The sequence below is a fragment of the Silene latifolia genome, chromosome 4, assembly GCF_048544455.1.
Source record: "Silene latifolia isolate original U9 population chromosome 4, ASM4854445v1, whole genome shotgun sequence".
NCBI classification, from domain to species: Eukaryota; Viridiplantae; Streptophyta; class Magnoliopsida; order Caryophyllales; family Caryophyllaceae; genus Silene; species Silene latifolia.
Window position 1 is genome coordinate 96,730,044 of NC_133529.1, and position 7,687 is coordinate 96,737,730.

The 7,687-nt window shown below is 39.6% G+C and overlaps 2 non-coding genes across 2 annotated transcripts; one reads left to right on the plus strand and one right to left on the minus strand.

The window, feature by feature from the left end:
* Positions 1-709: 709 nt before the first annotated feature.
* Positions 710-816, plus strand: LOC141654394 (small nucleolar RNA R71). Its single transcript, XR_012547955.1, has one exon. It is a non-coding gene; the product is annotated as a small nucleolar RNA R71 (small nucleolar RNA).
* Positions 817-4,716: 3,900 nt separating this feature from the next.
* Positions 4,717-4,823, minus strand: LOC141654418 (small nucleolar RNA R71). Its single transcript, XR_012547979.1, has one exon. It is a non-coding gene; the product is annotated as a small nucleolar RNA R71 (small nucleolar RNA).
* Between the last annotated feature and the right edge of the window lie 2,864 nt (positions 4,824-7,687).

Consider the following 7,687-nt stretch of genomic DNA (forward strand, 5'->3'; position numbering starts at 1 on the left):
TTCCATGTTGGACTTTGGTTGGGTGGGTTGTTGGAATGGTTGGAAATTTTGTTGGAAAGGTTGGGTGGTTGGTGGGTTAAGTGGTTGAAATTGTTGTCTTGGTTGGAAGATTCTTCCTTGGAAACCCGGTGGACCTTGGTTGAATGTAGTGTTTTGTTTTTGATTTTGAAAGTTTGGTTGTTGTGATTTTTGTTGGAAGGTTGGGTTTTGGACATTTTGAGAGCCATAGGAGAAGTTCGGGTGGGCTCTCATCCCGGGGTGATATTGGTTGTTGTTAAATGCTTGCTTGGCCGGACTAGACTCCCATATCCCGTTCACTTGCTCCATACAATTGCCATCTCCAACCACCAAAGGACACTCATTGGGTGGGTGTCCTTGGTCTCCACAAAGCTCACAATTATAGACTTGGTTCCTCATAGAAGAATTGCTAGATGTTTTGCTTGAGCTCATCAAGGCAACTTGTTGCTTAAGCTCTTCTATCATCTCTTTCACTTCCACATTGTTGGCCGATTCGACCGTTGACTTCCCCTTCCTCTTGTGCCTATCATTGTTCCAATGAAAGGTACGAGAAACCATTTCTTCAATAAGCTCTTTCGCCGTCTTGTGGTCTATCTTATCCAAAGCTCCCTTTCCCGAGCCGGAATCAAGGTTCATCTTCATCTCATTGTTTAACCCTTCATAGAAATTGTTGATGAGTTCATCATCCCCAATACCGTGGTGAGGACATAGCCTTTGGAGGCCCTTGTACCTCTCCAATGCTTCATAAAGGGTTTCATCTTCTTGTTGGGTGAAGCCTTGGAGCTCACTCTTGATTCTTGCGGTTCGTTGGGGTGGGAAATACTTGTTTAGGAAAGCCTTAGAGACATCGTCCCAAGTCCGAAGAGAGTCGGGTTCACAACTTTTAAGCCACTCCTTGGCACTTCCCCTCAAGGAGTAAGGGAAAAGCCTAAGGCGCACGGCATCCTCCGTCACTCCATTGGCCTTGAACATGTCACAACTATCCAAGAACTCGTTGAGATGCTCGTTGGGGTTTTCGGTGGCTCCCCCTCCGAATTGGTTCCCTTGGAAAAGTTGTAGCAAGGTGGCTTTCACATCAAAATTGTTGGCTTGAATCGGTGGCTTAACAATACTCGGATTCACCACCTTTTTCGGAGCCAAGTTATCTCTCATAGGAACCGCGGCCATTGTTACTTCCGTTTCCGGTGTTGCAAAAGGATTTCGAAAGTTTCAAAGACCCGTGGTTCTTCTCGAAGGTTCTCAATTACTGAATTTTCTTGAGGAATCGGTGTTTCTATAAGCCCTCTTCTACGGAGTGAATTTAGTCTTCTCGCGGTTGCTTCGATCTCGTGGTCAATCGGGCGAATTGGTTGACCTCTTCGAGCTCTCCTAACCATGCAAAAAGTCCTACACACTTAAGAGAGGTATTAGTAACAAAAGACTTAGTCTAAACAAGAACGAAAACAATTAATATCTAGCCGAACTCCCCGGCAACGGCGCCAAAAAAACTTGATGGTATCAAGCTATACCTCGCAAGTGCACGATTTTATCGTTGTACACTATTAAGGGTCGATCCCACAAGGAGTTGAGAAGATTACTAATTGTTCTAATCCTATCGTTTAGCTAAGTCGACAATAAGGGATGAAATTATTATACTAAAGCTACCCAAGACGAAATGAAAATCAAACTAAACAAGAAAGAGGAATGTAGATGAACAAGAAGAAAGGATAAGTTGTAAGTCAAATGATTAAAAAGCCTAAGACTCGGTTCTTCCCAAACAATTTGTAACTCCACACAATAAAATCTCTAAGCCAATCATAAGGGTAGCTAGGTGAGGAGGTGACGGCTCTAATTCGCCTAAGACCCCCCTCTCGGGTTCGAAATAGGACACTAGCACTACCCACCAACCCCCCTCTCGGGTTCGAAGGTCGGAATCCCTAACTCAATACCCGACTACCCCAAAAACATGCATTTTCCTAAGGTAGTCCAATATTTGCTAAGGTCATTAAGCCCCATCAATTCCCGGGTCATCCCACTCCCTCTCTCGAGGGTCGATTTCAAACGCTAGTTTAGAGGTGTCCTACCCCGGTTCTCCCTTTCGGTCTCAACCGAGGTTAACAATAGGGTCAAATCTCGGGTATCCAAATCACAACCTAACCAACTCTCGTTGGTGGACAAGGGTCGTAAGTCAACACTACCCAAAAGTCAACCCATAACCCAAATCATTCCTCCAAACTACCCTCACCAATTTCCCCAAATAATTAGCCTTTATGAGATTCAATTAGTGAAATTACTCATGTTGGGTCAAACCGAGCCCTAGTAGAAGACTACTCACTAATCATGGTCCTAATTGCAAAATAAACAATAAAGATGGAACCTTTGGTCATGAACATGGTGAGAAGATGAATCTTACTACTAAACATGCAACAATCCAACAATAGTTGTAAAGGAAGATAATTTAATCTAATAACAAGGTTGGTTAAACTAAAAGACACAATCTTTAACCCAATCAACTCAAAGATTAAGTCTTTGAGGACAACTATCAAAAGATGAACAAATGAAAGAGAAACAAAGGAAAGATGAACAGTGAAAAGATGAACAATGATGAAAACAACAACAACAAACAAACAACAACAACAATTTTAACATAAACAATCAACCAAACTTGAAAGAAGAACAAAATGTAAATAAATGAAAATAGGGAGAGAATTAATACCAACTCAATAGCAAAAGAGGAATTTGGATAGAAATAATAAAGAAGGAGAACCTTCAATCTTCTTACAAACCCAAATTCAATTACTAATTAATTGAAGAACTTCTCTAATTAAGGAAAGATTAACAAAGAGATTAACAAAGTTTTAAACTTGAAAGGGTAAATATTCTGGATCTAGGGTTGTGTGTACAAAAGGGTTTAAGAGGGCGTATTTATAGGCTTGTACAAGATTAGGAAGAAAAGAGGAATAAAAGAGAGAAAAGCCCAAATCCCGTCTTTGTTGCGTTTTTTTGCGGTGCACCGCCGCGGGTGCTCCAACCGGCAAAACCGTGCAAAGATTTAAAATATCTGGCATCTGTGTTTTGCCGGTGGGCCGGCTACCGGCCTGCCGGCAGAACACCTTCTTCAGGACTTCTTCTTCTATGTTGGAGTGTACAATACCGGTTGACCGGCTGCCGGTGCTCCTACCGGCAGCGAGGTCAAGCTTGTTTTTCCTCAAATTCTTCATTTAATTCCTCTAGCTGTGTTCTACCGGTGGGCCGGCTGCCGGCCTGCCGGCAAAACACAGCACTAGCTTTTTTTCTTCAACTTCTTTGGTAAAGGCTGGGGTGTGTTCTGCCGGTGGCCAGACCGGCTGCCGGTCTGCCGGCAGAACACTATGTTCAGCATTTCTTCACCTCTTCTTCATGTAAAGGCAATGGGGTGCCTTTCTTGCCCCAATTCCTCTATACTTGGATCGTTTCCTACAAAAGGATACACAAGGTAACAAGTACGGGCATTGGGCACAAAATGCAAGGAAAAACACCCGAAACCGACTCGATACGAGTCGGTATGCATAAAAGAGAGAGGGGATTTAGAAGTAAATTAATCGTATATCAACAATCTAATCGATTCGGCTCCGGGACCCAAACTTTCCTAGGATTGTAAGATATAACCCAACTCAATCCATCACAACAATAATTGCTTGCTTATAATTTGAGAACATGTTTGTATGATCAATTCCCATGATTCCCCTATGACCCCATGACACCCTAGTGCTTTTTATCAATTGTTTACAACCCTTTTAATTCATCTTGCTTGTTTACTTTCATTGCTATTTAGTTTAGTGACCTTCTACATCAACCCAAATTGTGACACCCCTAAGACACCACTAGTTGCAATAGAAATCTCATCTCAATTCCCGTCCCTTGGGATCCGACCTTTACTTGCCTCTTTACTAATTGTAGAGTTGTTTGTGAAGTTATAAATTGTGTTTGATTGGATGTGTGACGACCAACTTCTTTGCCATGTCAAAATGGCGCCGTTGTCGGGGACGGTGTTAACTTGATTTAGATTTTCTTATATTGTAATTAGTTGTGTCTTTCTTTGCCTTGGGGAAGTAAAACTCCTCAAGGTTTGTTCTAATTGTTTTCGAGTTGTTTAATATTTTGCATGTCTAGAAGGTCACAAGGTGATTTGTTACCTTTTGATCGTGAAATTGAAAGAACTTTGACAACTAATAGAAGACTTGCTAGGAGATATTTGAGAGGTATTGGTGATGTTGTGGATATTCAACCAACTATTGAGTTCATCAACCCTTTTGCAAGAGAAGGTGAAGAGAACCCAACACAAAATACAACACAAAATCAACCCACAATGCCTAAGTTTTCATCACATTCCGTACCCACCGAGGAGAACCTACCCAATGGTACTCCCACACCACAACATCTAACCGGAAATTTTACTGCCAATCCGCATTTATCCAATTAGTCGAAAGAAGCCAATTTGGGGGGATGCCTAGTGAAGACCCTCATTCTCATATGGAAACCTTTTGTGACTATTGTGATGCGATTTCTCAAACCGGTGTAACTCAAGACCAAATTCGATGGGTCTTATTTCCTTTTTCTCTAATTGGCACCGCGAAACAATGGTTGAAAGGCCTTGATAAGGCTACTCTCGGAATTGATTCTTGGAAGAAGTTGGCTCTAGCTTTCTACAAAAAGTTCTATCCACCGGAAAAGACTAACATGCTAAGAGCTCAAATTATGGGTTTTAAGCAAAGGGATGAAGAATCTTTGTATGAAGTTTGGGAGCGGTTCAAGGGAATTTGTCGCTCATGTCCTCACCATGGACTTAGTGAGTGGTTCTTGGTACAACAATTTTGGAACGGTCTATATGAAGATTCAAGGAACATTCTCAACATGGGATCAAATGGAATGTTCACCGAAGTTGATGACAATCAAACTTGGAACAAGATTGAGGAAATGGCGGTCCATAACTCACAATATAGTAGACCTCGCAAGGCTACTAGAGGAGGAAAGCATGAAGTGGACTCCATTACTCAATTGGGTGCTCAACTTAGTGCACACATTGACACAATCAATTTGAAGTTTGAAAAAGCTATGGCTAGACTTGAAGAAGCCTCAAAATCACCAAAGCATCATGTTAATGCCATGACGGCATCTTCATCAATCCCAAGTGGGGTATGTGAGAATTGTGGAACTTTGGGACATGACCAAAGTGAATGTAGGGGAACAAATGAACAAGTGAATGCTTTCCAAGCATACAAGAGTGGTACCCCTTATTCCAACTATTACAATGAAAACACCAAATTTCATCCAAATCTCTCATACAAAAGCCAAAATGTTCAAAACCCTCAAACAACATACACCCCACCACCCATGAGAAACCAAAATCAAAGACCATTTTACAACCAAAACCAAGGTTACCAAAATCAAACTCCATACAATCAACAAAATGACCAAGGTTTTGATGTTCAAAAAGCGGTCCTCCAAATGCAAAAGAATCAACAAGAGTTTTTCACTCAAATGCAAAAAGATAGTCAAGCAAAGGAAATCACCATCAACAACATCCTAGCTCACACCAAAATGTTGGAAACCCAATTGACTCAACTAGCATCTTCAAGCTCACAAAGACAAAAGGGGCAATTACCACCTCAAAGTAATCCCCCAAGACACGAAACGGTTAGTGCCATTTATTTGAGAAGTGGTACAAGGTATGAAGCACCGAAGAAGCAAGTTGAGGATGAAGTTGTGGAAGCTAGTGACAAGGAAGAAATTGTGCAAAACTCCAAGGATGGAGAACCATCAAAAGAAGAAATTTCAAAGAAAAATGAAGACAAGGTCAAGGAGAAGGAGCCCATTGTGATTAGACTGAAGGAAATGTAGATCTATATACATACTTACATACTCATATATGTATAAATTAATTTGTCATAAATTAAATATGGAACTTATGCATGCAAACAATAAATCAAAATAAGGAAGAAATAATATCCTTACAATATAATTTCGGTTCAAATGGGCACAAAAGAGATCTCCTTCTCTTTTGTTCTTGAGCTCTCCAAATGGAAGAACAAGGATTCAAATGTAGAATCCCTCCCAAAAGCATATACCCAAGGAATACATCTTAATAACCAATATTATTTAGATCTAGTAATAATATTAGTTTTTGCTATAAAATTGATACAAAATAAATTGTATTTTGCTCTTGAAAATTTCGGTCAAGAGATGGAGTATTTGTGAGTTTATTTCTCTAGAATTATCATAAATTGTAGAGAGTTTTTTTGATGAATTTTCTTACACTAGAAAATTGGATGGGAAGAATGAATTATTATATTTTTGAGAGAAAAGCTCTTCTCTCTTTTCTTGTGGAGTGGCCGAAAATTAGGCTTGAGTAGGATGCCCAATACCTTTTCATTTTGCTCTTCTCAAAAGCTTAGGTTTTGCATGCCTACTAGTTAGCTTTTATCATTGTGTTTATACTTAAACAATTAACACAATTTCCACTAACTCCCTCCATTTATTTCGGTACACTCACATAAAATGGATGAGTCCATTTTATTTGTGATTTTGTCAATATGTCACGTGTGACACATTTCATGGCATCTTATTTATAAAATGTATTTTTAACCATTAAAAATCAACATATTAATAAAATATGTCACTTATAAAAATTATCATTGTATTTCATAATTACTTGTACCAAAAGTGTTTTCCGAATTATAAATTACAACATTCTGTTATTTATAATGATTTATTCATTCCGATTCAATTGTTTCTGTAAACAATAATTTCATCTAAGTAATAAAATAATTCGATTACTTAGACCGTGTCTCATTTAATCATATTTACAATAAGATACGTAAATTATACTCACAAAATCATCCGTCAATTTTAAGCAATTTAATTAACTCGTATCGGTATACGATTAATTAAATAATCAATTAAGAGTATTTCCCTATAGGTATGACCTAAGGGGATCAATGGATCACCACCGTCGCACGACAATAATGTCAAACTCTAGTCACCAATCATTACCGATATGTGTGGACCAGTTGATAGTAAAATATTACATCCCATATGTATTCTTAAAATGATATTTAATAATGATATTTAAATCATGTGATCGCACTATTGTTGAGGACACATTTCCCAACAATCTCCCACTTGTCCTCGACAAGTGTGCGTCACCAATTCTCTTGTCCTATTACTATCTCCCACTCAATGCAAGGTGTCTTTCAGGTCGTACTTGCAAGTGATCATATCAAGAGTGGTTTCCTCGATCTGGAGAATAACTGATTGACCGGATTTATCCACTCTGGATACCTTCCGAGCGTGGCCACGCATTTCCAGTTCATTACTCCTCGAGTGGCCCTGAGATATTGTTTTAACCCTGACAAGGGGGTGGACAATTCCTATCACACTCATTCCCTTCGACTAGCCACAGCCATCATAACCCAAAATATGCCCATTTGACCCCATTTACGAAGGTCGTAGTAACACAAATCAAAGTTAATCCGAAACCGTGCCATCTTAGGTGAACAGTCTTTAGTCAAAAGAATCGACTCATTAGAATACTATAGCAGCTCTTGCCACGACCAGGCTATATAAATTGCCAGAACTCTATAAGCGGTCATAAGGCCCGATAAAATGTTCCTAACAGTCTGCCTATGTGATCGACTAGTCATCTCACATG